This window comes from Somniosus microcephalus, chromosome 1 (assembly GCF_052327205.1).
Source record: "Somniosus microcephalus isolate GS21.2 chromosome 1, FLI_Smic_1.0, whole genome shotgun sequence".
Taxonomy (NCBI): Eukaryota; Metazoa; Chordata; class Chondrichthyes; order Squaliformes; family Somniosidae; genus Somniosus; species Somniosus microcephalus.
This window is the reverse complement of record NC_140987.1, coordinates 24,242,497-24,265,321: the sequence shown is the minus strand read 5'-3', so window position 1 is coordinate 24,265,321 and position 22,825 is coordinate 24,242,497.

Below are 22,825 nucleotides of genomic sequence, written 5' to 3'. Positions count from 1 at the left end.
GGACAGTCACAGCCCGCTCACTCCATGGACAGTCACAGCACGATCACTCCACGGACAGTCACAGCATGCTAACTGGATGGACAGTCACAGCACGTTCACTCTGGGGACAGTCACAGCTCGCTCACTTCATGGACAGTCACAGCACGCGCACACCACGGACAGTCACAGCATGCTCACTCCGGTGTCAGTCACAACACGCTCACTCCACAGACAGTCACAGCACGCTCACTCCGGGGACAGTCACAGCCCGCTCACTCCACAGACAGTCACAGCACGCGCACTCCACGGACAGTCACAGCACGCTCACTCCAGTGACTGTCACAGCACGCTCACTCCGGGGACAGTCACAGCCCGCTCACTCCATGGACAGTCACAGCACGATCACTCCACGGACAGTCACAGCATGCTAACTGGATGGACAGTCACAGCACGTTCACTCTGGGGACAGTCACAGCTCGCTCACTTCATGGACAGTCACAGCACGCGCACACCACGGACAGTCACAGCACGATCACTCCACGGACAGTCACAGCATGCTTACTGCATGGACAGTCACAGCACGTTCACTCCGGAGACAGTCACAGCACGCTCACTCCGGTGTCAGTCACAGCACGCTCACTCCAGGGACAGTCACAGCACGCTCACTCTGGGGACAGTCACAGCACGCTCACTCCACAGACAATCACAGCACGCTCACTCCGGGGACAGACACAGCATGCTCACTCCGGGGACAGTCTTAGCACGCTCACTCTGGGGACAGTCACAACAAGCTCACTTCACGGACATTCACAGCACGCTCCCTCCGGGGACAGTCACAGCACGCTCACTCCGGGGACAGTCAAAGCACGCTCACTCCAAGGAAAGTCACAGCACGCGCACTCCGGGGACAGTTACAGCACGCTCTCTCCGGGGACAGCCACAGCACGCTCAATCCGGGGGCAGTCACAGCACGCTCACTCCACGTCAGTCACAGCACGCTCACTCCGGGAACAGTCACAGCTCGCTTACTCCACGGACAGTCACAGCGCGCTCAATCCGGGGACAGTCACAGCACGCTCACTCTGGGTACATTCACAGCACGCTCACTCCACAGACAATCACAGCATGCTCACTCCGGGGACAGCCACAGCAGGCTCACTCCACGGACAGTCACAGCACGCTCACTCCTGGGACAGTCACAGCACGCTCACTCCAGGGACAGTCACAGCACGCTCACTCCGGGGACAGTCTCAGCATGCTCACTCCACGGAAAGTCACAGCACGCTCAATCCGGGGACAGTCACAGCACGCTCAATCCGGGGACAGTCACAGCACGCTCACTCCACGGATAGTCACAGCATGCTCACTCCGGGGACAGTCATAGCACGCTCACTCCTGGGAGAGTCACAGCACGCTCACTCCACGGACAGTCACAGCACGCTCACTCCACGGATAGTAACAGCATGCACACTCCGAGGATAGGCTCAGCACGCTCACTCCGGGGACAGTCACAGCAAGCTCACTTCACGGACATTCACAGCACGCTCACTCCGAGGACAGTCACAGCACGCTCACTCTGGGGACAGTCACAGCAGGCTCATTCCATGGATATTCACAGCATGCTCACTCCGGGGACAGTCACAGCACGCTCACTCTGGGGACAGTCACAGCATGCTCACTCCGGGGACAGTCACAGCACGCTCACTCCATGGATATTCACAGCATGCTCAATCCACGGACAGTCACAGCACGCTCACTCCGGTGACAGTCACAGCACGCTCACTCTGGGGACAGTCACAGCCCGCTCACTCCATGGACAGTCACAGCACGATCACTCCACGAACAGTCACAGCATGCTAACTGGATGGACAGTCACAGCACGTTCACTCCGGGGACAGTCACAGCCTGCTCACTCCATGGACAGTCACAGCATGCTCACTCCGGGGACAGTCACAGCACGCTCACTCCGGGGACAGTCACAGCACGCTCAATCCGGGGGCAGACACAGCACGCTCACTCCACGTCAGTCACAGCATGCTCACTCCACGGCCAGTCACAGCACGCTCACTCCACGGATAGTCACAGCATGCTCACTCCGGGGACAGTCTCAGCACGCTCAGTCCGGGGGCAGTCACAACAAGCTCACTTCACGGACATTCACAGCACGCTCCCTCCGGGTACAGTCACAGCACGCTCACTCCGGGGACAGTCACAGCACGCTCACTCTGGGGACAGTCACAGCACGCTCACTCCACAGACAGTCACAGCACGCTCACTCCACGGACAGTCACAGCACGCTCTCTCCATGTACAGTCACAGCACGCTCACTCTGGGGACAGTCACAGCATGCTCACTCTTGGAACAGCCACAGCACGCTCACTCCGGGGACAGTCACAGCACGCTCACTCCGGGGACAGTCACAGCACGCTTACTCCGGGGACAGTCACAGCACGCTCACTCCGGGGACAGTCACAGCACGCTCACTCCGGGGACAGTCGCAGCACGCTCACTCCACAGACAATCACAGCACCCTCACTCCGGTGAAAGTCACAGCACGCTCACTCCGGGGACAGTCACAGCACGTTCACTCCGGGGACAGTCACAGCCTGCTCACTCCACGGAAAGTCACAGCACACTCACTCCGGGGACAGTCACAGCACGCTCATTCCACAGACATTCACAGCACGCTCACTCCGGGGACAGCCACAGCATGCTCACTCCGGGGACAGTCACAGCCTGCTCACTCCATGGACAGTCACAGCACGCTCACTCCGGGGACAGCCACAGCATGCTCACTCCGGGGACAGTCACAGCCTGCTCACTCCATGGACAGTCACAGCACGCTCACTCCGGGGACAGTCAAAGCACGCTCAATCCGAGGGCAGACACAGCACGCTCACTCCACGTCAGTCACAGCATGCTCACTCCACGGACAGTCACAGCATGCTCACTCCACGGATAGTCACAGCACGCTCAGTCCGGGGACAGTCTCAGCACGCTCAGTCCGGGGACAGTCACAACAAGCTCACTTCACGGACATTCACAGCACGCTCCCTCCGGGGACAGTCACAGCACGCTCACTCCAGGGACAGTCACAGCACGCTCACTCCACGGACAGTCACAGCACGCTCACTCCGGGGACAGTCACAGCACGCTCACTCCGGGGACAGTCACAGCACGCTCACTCTACAGACAGTCACAATATGCTCACTCCGGGGTCAGTCACAGCACGCTCACTCCGGGGACAGTCAGAGCTCGCTCACTCCGGGGACAGTCACAGCACGCTCACTCCTGGGACAGTCACAGCACGCTCACTCCTGGGACGGTCACAGCAGGCGCACTCCGGGGATAGTCACAGCACGGTCACTCCGCGGACAGTCAGAGCATGCTCACTCCACGGACAGTCACAGCACGCTCACTCCAGGTAGAGTCACAGCACGTTCACTCCATGGACAGTCACAGCACGCTCACTCCAGGGACAATCACAACACACTCACTCCGGGGACAGTCACAGCACGCTCACTCCATGGAGAGTCACAGCACGCTCACTCCGGGGACAGTCACAGCACGCTCACTCCACGGACAGTCACAGCATGCTCTCTCCGAGGACAGTCACAGCACGCTTACTCCACGGACATTCACAACACGCTCACTCCACGGACAGTCACAGCACGCTCACTCCACGGACAGTCACAGCACGCTCACTCCACGGACAGTCACAGCACGCTCTCTCCATGTACAGTCACAGCACGCTCACTCTGGGGACAGTCACAGCATGCTCACTCCATGGACAGTCACAGCACGCTCTCTCCGGAGACATTCACAACACGCTCACTCTTGGAACAGCCACAGCACGCTCACTCCGGGGACAGTCACAGCACGCTCACTCCGGGGACAGTCACAGCACGCTTACTCCGGGGACAGTCACAGCACGCTCACTCCGGGGACAGTCACAGCATGCTCACTCCACAGATAATCACAGCATGCTCACTCCGGGTACATTCACAGCACGCTCACTCCACAGACAATCACAGCACGCTCACTCCGGGGACAGTCACAGCACGCTCACTCCGGGGATAGTCACAGCACGCTCAATCCGGGGACAGTCACAGCACGCTCACTCCGGGTACATTCACAGCACGCTCACTCCACAGACAATCACAGCATGCTCACTCCGGGGACAGCCACAGCAGGCTCACTCCACAGACAGTCACAGCACGCTCACTCCTGAGACAGTCACAGCACGCTCACTCCAGGGACAGTCACAGCACGCTCACTCCGGGGACAGTCACAGCACGCTTACTCCGGGGACATTCAAAGCACGCTCACTCCGGGGACAGTCACAGCATGCTCACTCCACGGAAAGTCACAGCACGCGCACTCCGGGGACAGTCAAAGCACGCTCAATCCGAGGGCAGACACAGCACGCTCACTCCACGTCAGTCACAGCATGCTCACTCCACGGACAGTCACAGCATGCTCACTCCACGGATAGTCACAGCACGCTCAGTCCGGGGACAGTCTCAGCACGCTCAGTCCGGGGACAGTCACAACAAGCTCACTTCACGGACATTCACAGCACGCTCCCTCCGGGGACAGTCACAGCACGCTCACTCCAGGGACAGTCACAGCACGCTCACTCCACGGACAGTCACAGCACGCTCACTCCGGGGACAGTCACAGCACGCTCACTCCGGGGACAGTCACAGCACGCTCACTCTACAGACAGTCACAATATGCTCACTCCGGGGTCAGTCACAGCACGCTCACTCCGGGGACAGTCAGAGCTCGCTCACTCCGGGGACAGTCACAGCACGCTCACTCCTGGGACAGTCACAGCACGCTCACTCCTGGGACGGTCACAGCAGGCGCACTCCGGGGATAGTCACAGCACGGTCACTCCGCGGACAGTCAGAGCATGCTCACTCCACGGACAGTCACAGCACGCTCACTCCAGGTAGAGTCACAGCACGTTCACTCCATGGACAGTCACAGCACGCTCACTCCAGGGACAATCACAACACACTCACTCCGGGGACAGTCACAGCACGCTCACTCCATGGAGAGTCACAGCACGCTCACTCCGGGGACAGTCACAGCACGCTCACTCCACGGACAGTCACAGCATGCTCTCTCCGAGGACAGTCACAGCACGCTTACTCCACGGACATTCACAACACGCTCACTCCACGGACAGTCACAGCACGCTCACTCCACGGACAGTCACAGCACGCTCACTCCACGGACAGTCACAGCACGCTCTCTCCATGTACAGTCACAGCACGCTCACTCTGGGGACAGTCACAGCATGCTCACTCCATGGACAGTCACAGCACGCTCACTCCGGAGACATTCACAACACGCTCACTCTTGGAACAGCCACAGCACGCTCACTCCGGGGACAGTCACAGCACGCTCACTCCGGGGACAGTCACAGCACGCTTACTCCGGGGACAGTCACAGCACGCTCACTCCGGGGACAGTCACAGCATGCTCACTCCACAGATAATCACAGCATGCTCACTCCGGGTACATTCACAGCACGCTCACTCCACAGACAATCACAGCACGCTCACTCCGGGGACAGTCACAGCACGCTCACTCCGGGGATAGTCACAGCACGCTCAATCCGGGGACAGTCACAGCACGCTCACTCCGGGTACATTCACAGCACGCTCACTCCACAGACAATCACAGCATGCTCACTCCGGGGACAGCCACAGCAGGCTCACTCCACAGACAGTCACAGCACGCTCACTCCTGAGACAGTCACAGCACGCTCACTCCAGGGACAGTCACAGCACGCTCACTCCGGGGACAGTCACAGCACGCTTACTCCGGGGACATTCAAAGCACGCTCACTCCGGGGACAGTCACAGCATGCTCACTCCACGGAAAGTCACAGCACGCGCACTCCGGGGACAGTCACAGCACGCTCACTCCAGGGACAGTCACAGCACGCTCAATCCGGGGACAGTCACAGCACGCTTAGTCCACGGACAGTCACAGCACGCTCACTCCACGGATAGTCACAGCATGCTCACTCCGGGGACAGTCACAGCATGCGCACTCCTGGGACAGTCACAGCACGCTCAATCCGGGGACAGTCACAGCACGCTTAGTCCACGGACAGTCACAGCACGCTCACTCCACGGATAGTCACAGCATGCTCACTCCGGGGACAGTCTCAGCGTGCTCACTCCGGGGACAGTAACAGCAAGCTCACTTCACGGACATTCACAGCTCGCTCACTCCGGGGACAGTCACAGCACGCTCACTCCGGGGACAGTCACAGCACGCTCACTCTGGGGACAGTCACAGCACGCTCACTCCATGGATATTCACAGCATGCTCACTCCGGGGACAGTCACAGCACGCTCACTCCGGTGACAGTCACAGCACGCTCACTCCGGGGACAGTCACAGCACGCTCACTCTGGGGACAGTCACAGCACGCTCACTCCATGGATATTCACAGCATGCTCAATCCACGGACAGTCACAGCACGCTCACTCTGGTGACAGTCACAGCACACTCACTCCAGGGACAGTCACAGCCCGCTCACTCCATGGACAGTCACAGCACGATCACTCCACGGACAGTCACAGCATGCTAACTGGATGGACAGTCACAGCACGCTCACTCCGGGGATAGTCACAGCATGCTCACTCCACAGACAATCACAGCATGCTCACTCCGGGTACATTCACAGCACGCTCACTCCACAGACAATCACAGCACGCTCACTCCGGGGACAGTCACAGCACGCTCACTCCGGGGACAGTCACAGCACGCTCACTCCGGGGACAGTCACAGCACGCTCACTCCGGGGATAGTCACAGCACGCTCAATCCGGGGACAGTCACAGCATGCACACTCCGGGGACAGTCAAAGCACGCTCACTCCGGGGACAGTCACAGCATGCTCACTCCGGGGACAGCCACAGCAGGCTCACTCCACGGACAGTCACAGCACGCTCACTCCGGGGACAGTCACAGCACGCTTACTCCGGGGACAGTCAAAGCACGCTCACTCCGGGGACAGTCACAGCACGCTCACTCCGGGGACAGTCACAGCACGCTCAATCCGGGGACAGTCACAGCACGCTTAGTCCACGGACAGTCACAGCACGCTCACTCCACGGATAGTCACAGCATGCTCACTCCGGGGACAGTCTCAGCATGCTCACTCCGGGGACAGTCACAGCAAGCTCACTTCACGGACATTCACAGCACGCTCAATCCGGGGACAGTCACAGCACGCTCACTCCGGGGACAGTCACAGCACGCTCACTCTGGGGACAGTCACAGCACGCTCACTTCATGGATATTCACAGCATGCTCACTCCGGGGACAGTCACAGCACGCTCACCCCAGGGACAGTCACAGCACGCTCACTCCGGGGACAGTCACAGCACGCTTACTCCGGGGACAGTCAAAGCACGCTCACTCCGGGGACAGTCACAGCATGCTCACTCCACGGAAAGTCACAGCACGCGCACTCCGGGGGCAGTCACAGCACACTCTCTCCGGGGACAGTCACAGCACGCTCCCTGCAGGGACAGTCACAGCATGCTCACTCCGGGAACAGTCACAGCACGCTTATTACGGGGACAGTCACAGCACGCTCTCTTCATGTACAGTCACAGCACGCTCGCTCCGGGGACAGTCACAGCACGCTCACTCCATGGACATTCACAGCACGCTCACTCCGGAGACAGTCACAACACGCTCACTCTTGGAACAGTCACAGCACGCTCACTCCGGGGACAGTCACAGCACGCTCACTCCGGCGACAGTCACAGCACGCTTACTCCGGGGACAGTCACAGCACGCTCACTCCGGGGACAGTCACAGCACGCTCACTCCATGGAAAGTCACAGCACGCTCACTCCGGGGATAGTCACACCACGCTCACTCCACAGACAATCACAGCACGCTCACTCCGGGTACATTCACAGCACGCTCACTCCACAGACAATCACAGCACGCTCACTCCGGGGACATTCACAGCATGCTCACTCCGGGGACAGTCACAGCATGCTCACTCCGGGGACAGTCACAGCACGCTCACTCCGGGGATAGTCACAGCACGCTCAATCCAGGGACAGTCACAGCACGCTCACTCCGGGTGCATTCACAGCACGCTCACTCCACAGACAATCACAGCATGCTCTCTCCGGGGACAGCCACAGCAGGCTCACTCCACAGATAGTCACAGCACGCTCACTCCTGGGACAGTCACAGCACGCTCACTCCAGGGACAGTCACAGCACGCTCACTCCGGGGACAGTCACAGCACGCTTCCTCCGGGGACAGTCAAAGCACGCTCACTCCGGGGACAGTCACAGCATGCTCACCCCGGGGACAGTCACAGCACTCTCACTCCTGGGACAGTCACAGCACGCTCACTCCACGGACAGTCACAGCACGCTCACTCTACGGATAGTCACAGCATGCTCACTCCGGGGACAGTCTCAGCATGCTCACTCCGGGGACAGTCACAGCAAGCTCACTTCAGGGACATTCACAGCACGCTCACTCCGGGGACAGTCACAGCACGCTCACTCCGGGGACATTCACAGCACGCTCACTCTGGGGACAGTCACAGCACGCTCACTCCACAGACAATCACAGCACGCTCACTCCGGGTACATTCACAGCACGCTCACTCCACAGACAATCACAGCACGCTCACTCCGGGGACATTCACAGCATGCTCACTCCGGGGACAGTCACAGCACGCTCACTCCGGGGACAGTCACAGCACGCTCACTCCGGGGATAGTCACAGCACGCTCAATCCAGGGACAGTCACAGCACGCTCACTCCGGGTGCATTCACAGCACGCTCACTCCACAGACAATCACAGCATGCTCTCTCCGGGGACAGCCACAGCAGGCTCACTCCACAGATAGTCACAGCACGCTCACTCCTGGGACAGTCACAGCACGCTCACTCCAGGGACAGTCACAGCACGCTCACTCCGGGGACAGTCACAGCACGCTTCCTCCGGGGACAGTCAAAGCACGCTCACTCCGGGGACAGTCACAGCATGCTCACCCCGGGGACAGTCACAGCACTCTCACTCCTGGGACAGTCACAGCACGCTCACTCCACGGACAGTCACAGCACGCTCACTCTACGGATAGTCACAGCATGCTCACTCCGGGGACAGTCTCAGCATGCTCACTCCGGGGACAGTCACAGCAAGCTCACTTCAGGGACATTCACAGCACGCTCACTCCGGGGACAGTCACAGCACGCTCACTCCGGGGACATTCACAGCACGCTCACTCTGGGGACAGTCACAGCACGCTCACTCCATGGATATTCACAGCATGCTCACTCCGGGGACAGTCACATCAAGCTCAGTCCACGGACAGTCACAATACGCTCACTCCGGGGTCAGTCACAGCACGCTCACTCCGGGGACAGTCAGAGCTCGCTCACTCTGGGGACAGTCACAGCACGCTCACTCCTGGGACAGTCACAGCACGCTCACTCCTGGGACGGTCACAGCACGCGCGCTCCGGGGATAGTCACAGCACGGTCACTCCGGGGACAGTCACAGCATGCTCACTCCACGGATGTACCAGCACGCTCCTTCCAGGGACAGCCACAGCATGCTCACTCCACGGACAGTCACAGCAAGCTCACTCCAGGGACAGTCACAGCACGTTCACTCCACGGAGAGTCACAGCACGCTCACTCCACGGACAGTCATGGCACGTTCAGTCTGGGGACAGTCACAGCACGCTCACTCCGGGGACAGTCACCGCACGCTCACTCCACTGACATTCACAGCACGCTCACTCCGGGGACAGTCACAGCACGCTCATGTGAGGGTGCCGGTTAGTTCCCTCAGTATCCCCTAGATGGCACCTTCACTTATTTTTTCCCTTTGCTAATTGTTACTAGATCCTCCTCTGTTTGTTACTTAACTGCCTTTTATCAGGTTTATTGGTTTCACCTGTTTTTGCTTGTTCTTATGTTCTGTGCTTTCTTCCCTCTGTGCTCAGTCTTAACAAGCCATTTGCTGAGTGGTAGCTTGTCTTGAGCTCCTATGTTTGTAACTGTTTACCTGTGTGATTCTAGTGAAGTACTTTTATTTAAAATTGCACACCTGCTTCTCGCCTCGTCTGTCTGCATATGGGTCCAGAACCAGCCTCGCCCTGACAGCAAGACTGAGCCATACATGGACGCAGCAGAAACCAGACAGCCAAGGTATGTTTAATTCTCGAGTCTCCTGGGCCCGGGCCTCCGCTGTGTTAAACTCTCAAGTGAGCTCTCAAGTCTCCTGGGCCTCCGCTGTGTTAAACTCTCAAGTGAGCTCTCAAGTCTCCTGGGCCTCCGTTGTGTTTAATCCTCTGTGTTTAATTTTGTCTCCTGGGCCCTCCTATGTTTAATTCTCGAGTCTCCTGGGCCTGGGCTCTCGCTGTGCTTTGTGCCGTTGACCTCTCAAGTTCCCCTGGACAAGATAAACTCTCAACTTCTCTTGGGCAATATTTGGGCTTCCACGGTGTTTGGTACCGCCGCCCAGCTCCTCGGTTCCGGACTGGACAGAAGGTCTGGCTGTCTACTCGGAATCTTCCGCTCCATGTGGAGTCCCGCAAGTTGGCTCCCCGGTTCATCGGACCTTTTAGGATTTTGGAAAACGTAAACCCTGTGGCCTACCAGCTCCTCCTTCCTCGGTCGATGAAGATACATCCCACGTTTCATGTCTCTCACCTCCAGCCGGTACTTACCAGCCCCTTGGTTTCTGCTTCCAGTCCTCCCTCCCCGCCCCGCATGATTGACGGTCAGCAAGCCTACACTGTCCGTCGCCTCCTTGATAGTCGCCGGGTTAGGAGGAGCATTCAATACCTGGTCGACTGGGAGGGTTATGGTACTGAGGAGCGTTCCTGGGTTCCGGCCCGGGACATTTTGGATCCTGAACTCATCAGTGATTTTCGCCGTCGCTACACTGATCGTCCAGGAGGAACGTCAGGAGCCGTTCCTAGGGGAGGGGGTCCTGTGAGGGTGCCGGTTAGTTCCCTCAGTAACCCCTAGATGGCACCTTCACTTGTTTTTTTCCCTTTGCTAATTGTTAGTAGTTTCTCCTGTGTTTATTACTTAACTGCCCTTTATCAGGTTTATTGATTTCACCTGTTTTTGCTTGTATTTAAGTTCTGTGGTTTCTTCCCTCTCTGCTCAGTCTTGACAAGCCGTTTGCCTAGTGGTAGCTTGTCTTGAGCTCCTATGTTTGTAACTGTTTACATGTGTGATTCTAGTAAAGTGCTTTTATTTAAGACTGCATACCTGCTTCTTGCCTCGTCTGTCTGCATTTGGTCCAGAAACAGCCTCGCCCTGACAGCTCACTCCGGGGACAATCACAGCACACTCACTCCGGGGACAGTCACAGCACGCTCACTCAGGGGACAGTTACAGCACGCTCACTCAGGGGACAGTCACAGCATGCTCACTCCACGGACAGTCACAGCATGCTCACTCCAGGGACAGTCACAGCACGCTCACTCCGGGGACAGTCACAGCACGCTCACTCCATGGACAGTCACAGCACGCTCACTCCACGGACAGTCACAGCACGTTCACTCCGGGGACAGTCACAGCACGCTCACTCCAGGGTCAGTCACAGCACGCTCACTCCAGGGAAAGTCACAACACGTTCACTCCAGGGACAGTCACAGCACGCTCACGCCGGGGACATTCACAGCACGCTCACTCCAGGGACAGTCACAGCACACTCACTCCGGGGACAGTCACAGCACGCTCACTCCACGGACAATCACAGCACGTTCACTCCGGGGACAGTCACAGCACGCTCACTCCACGGACATTCACAGCACGCTCACTCCGGGGACAGTCACAGCACGCTCACTCCGGGGACAGGTACAGCATGCTCACCCCGGGGACAGTCACAGCACGCTCACTCCGGGGATAGTTACAGCATGCTCACTCCGGGGACAGTCACAGCACGCTCACTCCATGGAAAGTCACAGCACGCTCACTCCACGGGCAGTCACAGCACGCTCACTCCGGGGATAGTCACAGCACGCTCACTCCGCGGACATTCACAGCACGCTCACTCCACGGACATTCACAACACGCTCCCTCCGGGGACAGTCACAGTATGCTCACTCCAGGGACAGTCACAGCACACTCACTCCACGGACAGTCACAACACGCTCACTCCAGGGACAGTCACAGCACGCTCGCTCCAGGGACAGTCACAGAATGCTCAGTGCTGTGTTCGCTTATGTCTGTCAGATTGTCAGTAAAAAGGCTGCACCTGGCCTCCTGGGGCTACAGAAGAAGAGTGACTGCACTTCAAAGTTGAATTGTTTTTTAAATGCCGGTGCTTTTCTTCATAGGTAAGGGAGCCTCAACTCATCATTCAGGAGTATTGAAGAATGGGAGATAATAATGTCTGAAATTTAAAGTGTGTGGATGTGTATTGTTGATGCCACGGCTACATGGCCATGCCAGTTGAGAACGCTGTAGAATTTTATCCATTGTTTGCTCAGCTCCTGACATTCAAGGACGTTGGTGGCTCTTCTTGATTCAATATGGGACAGTGTTCAGATTCGTCCTCTCTGCTTTGGTACTGCCTTGAGCTCCCTGCTTGGAGGCTGCGGTGTTGTTCCCTTTGACAACACCGTGCGCACTGTGGTGTGGAGTCGGAATACCGCAGATGGGGGTGGGGCGGGCGTTTGAGCCTGTGATTCTCCGGGTGCTGAGCTCTGAGTCTTGGTCATGTCATCGGGAGAAGGTGCTGAGTGAAATCTCCGGTCTACCCTACAAGGAAAGGGTGTGGAGGGGCGGGGTGGGACATCGACAGGGATAGGATGGATGATCGCTCAGCCCCACAGTCACTAACCTGCCTTCCAGCCTGAGTTTGACTTATTGGATCTCTCGCCACTATTTCGAAGAAGATCCGGGGAGTTCTCCCCCACTGTCCTGGGGCCAATATTTACCCCTCAAATCACATCATTAAAACAAATGATCTGCTCATTGTCACATTGCTGTTTGTGGGAGCTTGCTGTGCGCAAACTGGCTGCCACGTTTCCCACATTACAACAGTGACTACACTTCAAATAGTACTTCATTGGCTGTAAAGCGCTTTGAAACTTCCTGAGGTTGTGAAAGGTGCGATACAAATGCAATTTCTTTGTTTCTTTCTCTCTCTCTTTCTTTCTTTCTTTCTTTCTTTCTTTCAGCTTCAACATACTTCTAGCACCTACAGTTGAACAAGATGTGTGCACCATCTGGGTAATTGTCTGACTGCATGTTTCTGGTGAGAAGTCTCACCTCTTGCAATTTAAATTTACAATGTGCGATCCTAGCAAATGATTAAATATTAATCAGGTGATTGAGCACACATTCCTGTTAACAATATTGCCAGTAGCGGGGTGTGGATATATTGCCTTGCATTATGTTGCCAAGTTGCATTGCGCAGTGTGCTATTGATCTTATCTGTGACGTAAGAAAACTACTAGGCACTTGATCTAAGCATTAAACAAAGCTTTAATCAACTGTTTTACAACATGGAGGTCTAGTTGTGTCCTTCACTAGTTCCTGTTAAGAATGTCCTGCGCAAGCTGGGCCCGTGCCCGAGTATTTATACTCTCCCTGGACAGCACCACCCGCAGGCTGCACAGTATTATTTCATAAGTCTTTCTTTCATGAATGACTGATTCATGTCAGTCTGCATCCATTATAATTATACTCCGGCATCTCCACACCATGTAATTATACCGTCAGATCATAACCTCGGCCCCTATCATATTTTTATATATTTTTTATCCACATACAGGAAACTTTGGTTTATCCGGAGGTTATATGTCCGGAATACTCGATCTAACGGCAAAAATCAGGAGCCGTCTTCTATAAGTTTTTTTTGTTCTCGTTGCTTTTTTTTTCCCAGTCAGGCACTGCAAGGTCTGTAGCTATAGCAACAGCTTCAGCTAGAGACGCTTGCAGCTGCAGCCGACTGTTTTGAAGCTGTTGCTAAGCAACAGGTTTTGTTGATTCACACGGAGCTTTTCAGTTCCGTATCTCTCAACATTAACGCTGGTATGTCCGGCACTTTTGATGGTACGGCACCAGCTCAGTCCCGTCAGTGCCAGATATCAGAAAGTTTCCTGTATTTGGTTTGTGCCTTTTCCTTTTTTCTCTCTCCCACATGGTAGCTGCCTTTCATTCTGCCAGCACATTTCACACTTCATCTAGAGCCATCCTTTGTCTCTTTACCTGTCCTATTACCATCTCATCTCGCCTTGAATATCTTTTAATGTCTCTTCACCTCTCAGACCTTCCCTTTTGTTCTTTCATCCCCTCCCCCATTTCCCAGCCCCCAAACTTGCTTTTTAATCTGTTTCATTTCCTGCTTTTTTCTCAGTTCTGACGAAGGGTTTCGACCTGAAATGTTAACTGTTTCTCTCTCCACGGATGTTGCCTGGCCTGCTGAGTTTTGCCAGCGTTTTCTGTTGTTATTTCGGATTTCCAGCATCTGCAGTATTTTGCTGTCATAATTATACTGTGGATACGCGATGACGAGCCTGGAATCAAAACATAATAATTCACCTGAGCACCTTTTGTGATATCAAACGGTGAGAGTTAAAAATAATACTTTTTAGGTATCAGCAGAACCCAGAGATCAAATTGCTTCCATCAGCTCATTCCTTGACTGGTTTTTATTAAAAAAAAGTTTGTCTGTAACTTTTCCTAACGTTGTGCAGGCAGCACAACAGAGCTGGCACAGTGCAGCCAAAAGGGCGACAACAGCAAAAGGCAGAATGGGGTCTTGTAAGACGTGGAACGGATTCCTGCTCGAAGAATTCTTTGGGGCTGCTGCAAAGTTCGAGCCTAGTTTAGACCAATTACCTGCCTCCTCCTCTCCCACAAGTCGCTTTCCAAGCGGACACCTCTTCCTGGGTGGCATAAACAGAATTGTGCCCACATTGGAGATAACATAATGGCCCAGAAATTCGGGTCTCCACGGGTGAGTACGCACGGGGTACTCACCCGTAAGCCCAATGGAAGTGCCGGTTTCCTGTATGCACTGCGCATGCGTGGGAAACCGGCACTTCCGTTCCCCTGAACAAAGGGGTTCAGAGGTGGAAAGCGTGCGCGGGAGAGGCTGCGCGTGCGCATCGAACTTGCGTTTTTTTTGCAGGTTTTCCCGGGAGGGTAAGTCTCCAGAATTTACACATTTAAAAAGCAGGCGTAAGGCCTGCTTTTCACAAGGTAATTGGTGAATTAATTAAAATTATAACATTTTTTCCACAGGTTTATTATTTTTAAATACTTTAAAGTTTATTTTTAGCCCCGTTAGAAAATAAAAATTTTTTTTTCAAAAATTTAAATTATTGTTTATAATAGTTATTTCATGTAATTTATAGTTTATTTAAAAAATGTGATTTAAAAAAAAAAATTTATTTGAAGATTTAGTGATGTTTTGGGGTCCGTAGTATTTATACGTTTTGACAGCTCTTCCTGTCAAACTTATGAATGGGCATTTCCCTGCTACCATTGGCTCCCCATGACCCACGTGATCCCAGGGGGTGCATCAAACTAACTGCGCCCCTGGGATACGCAAGCACTGTGCGCCGGCAGCTGGAGCAGGCCCAGGATCAGAATTCCACGGGGGCCCACAGCTTAACGGCCAGCGCGCAAGGTAAGTGCAGATCGGGGGCTCGCACCCGTGGGAAGCCCCCGACCCGAATTTCTGGGCCATTAAATTTCTTAACATCCCTGGTTGTCTCATTAATCCATCAAGTAGTATAGTGAGCAGGGTAGCTTCATTTAAGGGGAAGCTAGATAAGCACATGAGTGAGAAAGGAATAGAAAGAAAGACTTGCATTTATATAGGGCCTTTCACAACCACTGGACGTCTCAAAGTGCTTTACAGCCAATGAAGTACATTTGGAGTGTAGTCACTGTTGTAATGTAGGAAACGCGGCAGCCAATTTGCGCACAGCAAGCTCCCACAAACAGCAATGTGATAATGACCAGGTAATCTGTTTTTTGTTATGTTGGTTGAGGGATAAATATTGGCCAGGACACCGGGGAGAACTCCCCTGCTCTTCTTCAAAATAGTGGCCGGGGGATCTTTTACTTCCACCTGAGAGAGCAGATGGGGCCTCAGTTTAACATCTCATTCGAAAGACGGCACCTCCAACAGTGCAGCACTTCCCTCAGCACTGCACTGGGAGTGTCAACCTAGCTTTTATGTGCTCGAGTCTCTGGAATGGGGACTTGAACCCACAGCCTTCTGACTCAGAGGTGAGAGTGCTGCCCACTGAGCCACAGCTAACACTTGAAGGTTAGAAGGTTATGCTGATAGGGCAAGATGCAGTCGGGTGGGGAGGAGGCTTGTGTGGAGCATAAACACCGGCACGGACACGTTGTGCCGAATGGCCTGTTTCTGTGCCGTAAAGCTCTAGGTAAGAATCCACGTTCTTAAGGCCAGAGTGCAGATCCCGGAAGGGCTTATTTTAAAGCAGGCATACAGGCAAGACATGGCCATAAACCTGATGAAGTGACTGAAATTGGGGAATGAGTCGCGCGCAGGCTGATAGCGCGGCCTTCAAATACTCTTGTCGTGTTTTGACCAGTTCGCCGTGGGCATGGACCTGCAGCAGGAAACCAGCACCAGCTGGCAAACTCATTTTGCGAGGCCACAGGATGGCTGGTGTGGGAAGTGGACAAAAGTAATGTTGCATTAGAAGCTACTTTTCTGAGTTTGGGGCCCAGGCAAATTGTTGGAGTTTTTATAAATTCTCTCACGGGATGCGGGCGTCGCTGGCAAGGCCAGCATTTATTGCCCATCCCTAATTGCCCTCGAGAAGGTGGTGGTGAGCCACCCTCTTGAACCGCTGCAGTCCGTGCGGTGAAGGTACTCCCACAGTGCTGTTAGGGAGGGAGTTCCAGGATTTTGACTCAGTGACGATGAAGGATCGGTGATATATATCTAAGTCAAGATGGTGTGTGGCTTGGAGGGAACTTGGAGGTGGTGGTGTTCTCATGCACCTGCTGCCCTTGTCCTTCTAGGTGGGTTTGAGAAAGCAGGATTCAGGTCTAAAATGTATGGCATGTGAATTCTAAAGGTGCAAGACTTTCTAGAAATAGCTTCCTGACGCAGTGTAAAGGTTGATGCTGCCATTCATTGCCTGGAATTATTGCTGCGCAAGAATGGGCCAGAAATTCGCGGCCAGAAGCGTGAGTACGGTCGGGGTACTCACGCATCTGGCCGTTGGAAATGCCAGCGTTCAGCAGGAACAGCGCATGCGGGGAACGCCGGCATTTCCAGGCCCGAGGTCTATTCACAGCGCGTGCGACTGCACAGGCAGCGCTTGCACAGTGAACTTTGTGGATTTCAATGATGGATTCAGTGAGGGTAAGTCCTTAGAAGTTACACTTGAAAAAAGCAAGTGTAAAGTTGTTCATTGGCTGCGGAGGAAGATATATTTTATCGTGGAGCTTCTGAAATGCAATATTTTTGTTTGGGAAAGGGAGGGAAGTTATTTTAAGAAATTTTAAGTAAGTTTTAAAGTTAAAACTTTTTTTTTAAAGGGTTTTCAGAACGGTAGGTAGAAGGAGCAATTGTGGCTGTGTGAATGGAATGTGAGAATGAGTTATGTATGTATGTCCACATATATTCCTTTACGTATATGTATGTATGTTTTATATTCCTTTACTAATGTGTATGAATGTATGTTTTTAATTATGATTTTCCAATAAGTTACTTTCTCTGAAAGTCATAATTAAATAATACATTCATACACATAAGTAAAGGAATATATACATAACACGCAAAGGAATATATACAGACATACATACTTTCAGAAGCTCCACGATAAGAAATATCTTCCTCCGCAGCCTCTGGAGCAACTGTACCCATGCTTTTTTCATGTGTAAGTTGTAATGACTTGACCTCACTGAAAGCATTAATGAAAGCGGCGAATTATACTGCGCACGCGCTGCCTGTGCAGTCGCACGCGTTCTGCCTCTGAACCCCTTCGTTCAGAGGACAGGAAATGCCGGTTTTCCCCACATACACTGTGCATGCTGAAAACCGGCATTTCATCCGGCCAGATGCGTAAGTACCCCGACCGTACTCGCGCATTTGGAAGGGAATTACTGGGCCAACATTTTACATGTCAATAAAATGAAAAATTTAACAATTGCACGACTTGCCCCCTCGCATCTGCGACTGAGGGTCCAAGAAGGTGCATTGCGCAAGAGGTCATCATCGTACGTATCCTCACACTGTTCCCTTTGGGGAACTGTATGAAGTGGTGGAAGGATTTATGGCCGTGATTAACGCTCATTCCGTGACCATAACCATCTTTGAACCAGCCATTAGGGTGGTTAGTCCTATGGCGGGAGGGTTTTACGGGCTCCCACAACCCATCTGATGGGGGGGGGGCCACCAACACCCACGGACGCAAGTATCCCGCTGGATGTCCACCCAGAATTTAAAGTTGGAGCTCCGACTCCACTTGCCGGGACTGTCTGGAGTGGGGTTCAAAACCCTACTCCTTCTGGCCCAGCGGCGGGGATGCTTACTGCTACGCAAAAGGCCCACTCCGCACAAAAGGTGACACCCATACGTTTCCTGCGCCTTTTCCCTCCCCGTGACTGGAGCCCTATGCTGCCATTTCACGTTGCTAATCGGATTGGGCCTTTGTCATAGCGGTAGGATCCCCGCCGCTGGGCCAGATCAGGGTAGGGTTTCGAACCCCGCTCCAGACAGTCCCGGCAAGTGGAGTCGGAGCTCCGGCTCTAAATTCTGGGTTGACATCCAGTGGGATATTTGCGTCCGTGGGTGTGGGTGGCACCCCCTCCTTGTATAGCTTGTGGGAGCCCGTAAAACCCTCCCGCCATAGGACTAACCGCCCTAATGGCTGGTTCAAAGATGGTTACGGTCACGGAATGAGCGTTAATCATGGCCATAAATCCTTCCACCACTTCATACAGTTCCCCAAAGGGAACAGTGTGAAGACACGTGTGACGACGACATTGCTAAATAAATAAATGGAATTTAAAAAATTCTTTTAGGGCTTTTAAAAGTCTTTAAATTGCTTTAATTCTCTTTAAAACTACTTCAGATTACTCAAAATAATGTAAACATTTTAAAAAGTTTATAAAAGTTACCAAAATCTTCAAAAAACTTCCAAAAACCTATTTAAACTGCTGCTTTGCATGTAAAAATGCTTAGCAGCTTGACAGAAACATTGGGGGCATGTCCAGTGAAACTGAGACCTCAAGGGGCGTGTCTCACTTACACTGCACGCTCCTGGCTTCGCGCTGGCTGCACTCCTGGGCGGCGTGACGTCATACGCTGCCCGGGATTCTTCTTTTTCAAACACCAAGTCCAGGCGTCCCTGGAGCTGATCGGCAGTAGCGCGGGGTAAGTGCATATACGGGGCTTGCACGCGCGGCAAGCCCCGTTCACCAATTTCTGGCCCAATATATGGAAGAAGAAGCCTTGGCGAGTTGCTGCAATGCATCTTGTAGATGGTGCACACTGTAGCCACGGTACGCCAGTGGTGGAGGGAGTGAATGTTTAAGGTGGTGGATGGGGTGCCAATCAAATGGGCAGAGTGGAGCAGGGGAAGCTCTATTCTGCATCTGGCTGTGCTACCCCTGAATTAACAGTGCTTCGCGCTGACTCAGGGTGCCTGAACTAGGAAAAGTTCCTTTTCTCAGCACTAGCATTGCTCATCTTCATGAGTACAACAAGTGCCAAGTGGACCTCCTTCTAAAAGATCTGAATAGTAGCACAAGGCTGAATGGTCCATTCCTGCCTTTGCCTTCCCTTTATATTCTTGCGCCGTAATCATTCCAGGCAATGAATGACAGCATTGTGGCGGAGCCACTATGGGACTCCAATCAATTGTATATAATTCCCTTTAATAATATGTTAGCTACAACCTGAGTCTGTATCTTTGTTTTCACTGTTTACATGTACAAAGCGCGATCACTTTAATAGCGCGGGCAAACGCGATGATGTCACGCAGTTCATCACATGATCCCCCACCGGCGGGAAAAACGTGATGATGTCATGACGTCAGCCATGGGACCGCCCTAGCAGTCCTTGTGGAGTCTCCGAACTGACTAGACCTATATTCGATGTTCTCCTGTAGTTATCTGTTAAACTCTGTTAGTTTTCATTAAACCTCGTTGAATTGATCGCCTGAGTGGACCTCAGTCTTTTGGATAGGAACTAGACATTCCTCCATTGGTGACCCTGACTTTTGCGAACGGTTTTCGCAGGAGTTACCGAACATGGAATCGAACGCCGTTGCTTTAAAGCTACCACAGTTCTGGGAGCAACAGCCAGCCACGTGGTTCATCCAGGCTGAAGCCCAGTTCGCCATCAGGAACATCGTTGTGGATCAGACCCGTTACAATCACGTGGTCTCCGCCCTCGACAGCGCCACAGCCTCGCGGATCGTCCGCCTGCTTGGTAATCCACCAGAAGACAGCAAGTATGATACGATAAAGGCACGGTTGTTATAGGTCTTTGGGCTCACGAAGTCGGAGCGCGCCCGCCGGCTGCTCAATCTGCCCGGCCTCAGGGACTCCAAGCCGTCCGAGCTCATGAGCCAAATGCTCATGCTCCTGGGCTCCAAACCGGAATGCTTCCTCTTCAGGGAGCTATTCCTCAGCCAGCTACCGGAGCAAGTTCAAGCTGCCCTAGCCAGGTCGGAAGTCACCGACTGTGCAGAGCTGGCTGCCGATGCAGACAAGATCTTCGCGGTGACACAGCAGTGCTGCGCTGCCACGAGGTGCCCATCCCCCATGGACGCCGCTCCAGCCCCTCAGCCTGGGGGGTTCTGCTTCTACCACGCCCGTTTTGGCGCGAAAGCAAGATGCTGCCGCCCTCCCTGCAGCTTTTCACTCAAAAAAACCCAGCAGCCACCCTGTCGAAGGAGGACCGGTTATAACGAGCGCCCTGCGGCTGCGATGGCAATCGGTAATTCGGGAAATCTCCTCTTCATCATCGACTCCTTATCTGGTTGACGTTTCCTCTGCGACACCGGGGCGCAGTGTAGCATCCTACCCGCGTCCAATCTTGATCTACAAGTTGGTAGGCACGGCCCCTCCCCCCAGGCGGCTAATGGCAGGGCCATTTGGACCTTCGGAAGTCGGCGGGTCCAGGTGTGCTTCGGCGGCCAGCGATTTTACTGGGTTTTCATCGCGGCCAAATTCTCTCAAGCCATCCTCGGGCAGATTTTTTGTGCGCCAACGGCCTGCTGGTGGATGTATGGCACCGCCGGTTGATCAATGCGGTCACTTTTCACTCCATCCCGTGATACCGTGGTAACACCGTGGCGCGCACTATCTCCTGCGCGTCCCCACCTCCGGATGACTTCACTCGCCTCCTCGGAGATTTCGCAGACCTGACCAGACCCACCTTCTCTTCCACGGCCACGAAACATGGTGTCGAACATCACATCACCACTACTGGCTCCCCGGTCTACACACGGGACCGGCGCCTCAAACCTGGCGAGCCCGCGGCTGCGAAAGCGGAGTTCGACACGATGGAGCGGCTAGGGATTATTCGCCAGTCAAATAGTCCCTGGTCTTCGCCTCTCCACATTGTTCCAAAACCCGGCTGCGGATGGCGGCCTTGCGGCGACTACCGACGCCTGAACGACGCCACTACTCCTGATCGGTACCCGATCCCTCATATTCAGGATTTCTCTGCACATTTGGCGGGAATTACCATTTTTTCAAAAGTCGACCTTGTCCGTGGCTACCACCAGGTCCCCGTACACCCGCAAGACATCCCGAAAACCGCAGTCATCACCCCATTCGGCCTGTTTGAATTTCTGCGGATGCCGTTTGGATTGAAGAACGCTGCACAGGCTTTCCAGCACTTGAAGGACTCTGTGCTTCGGGACCTCAAGTTTCTATTCGTCTACCTAGACGACATCCTCATCGCCAGCCCTAATAAAGAGGAGCACATCTGCCATTTGCGCACCCTCTTTAGACGCCTCAGTCAACACGGCTTGATCATCAACCCGGCCAAGTGCCAGTTCGGCCTGCAGCAGATTGATTTTTTAGGCCATCGCATCACATCAGATGGCACAATTCCCCTGCAAACGAAGGTGGAGGCAGTTACTTCGTTCGCGTGCACGCAGTCCATCAAGGCCCTGCAGGAGTTCCTTGGGATGGTAAATTTTTATCACCGGTTCGTCCCTAATGCAGCTCTGCTTATGCAGCCCCTGTACGAGGCCCTCAAGGGCAAGTCCGGCAAGGATCCGATCAGCTGGACGATCGAAATGGACCGGGCGTTCGTCGACACAAAAGGCACTTTAGCCAACGCAACCATGCTGGCACACCCGCTGCCAGGTGCCACCATCGCCCTTACCACCGACGCGTCAGACTACGCCATCAGCGCAGTGCAGGAGCAGTGGGTGCATGGGACGTGGCAACCGCTGGCGTTTTTCAGCCGTCAACTGCGGCGAAATGAACGAAAGTACAGCACGTTTGACCGGGAGTTGCTGGCCCTTTTTCTGGCCATCCGCCATATCCGGTTCTTGCTAGAAGGACGTCCATTCACGGCTTTTGTGGACCATAAGCCATTAACGTTCGCTATGGCCAAGACCGCCGAACCGTGGTCAGCTCGGCAACAACGTCAGCTGACGTTTATCTCAGAATTCACCACTGACATTCAGCATGTGTCCGGTAAGGACAACCTGGTGGCGGATTGCCTCTCCCGCGCAACTGTTCATGCAGTCCAGCTCGGCATCGACTACGCCCTCATGGCTGCGGATCAAGCCTCAGATCTGGAGGTCCAATCTTACAGAACCAATCCCTCTAGCCTCCAAGC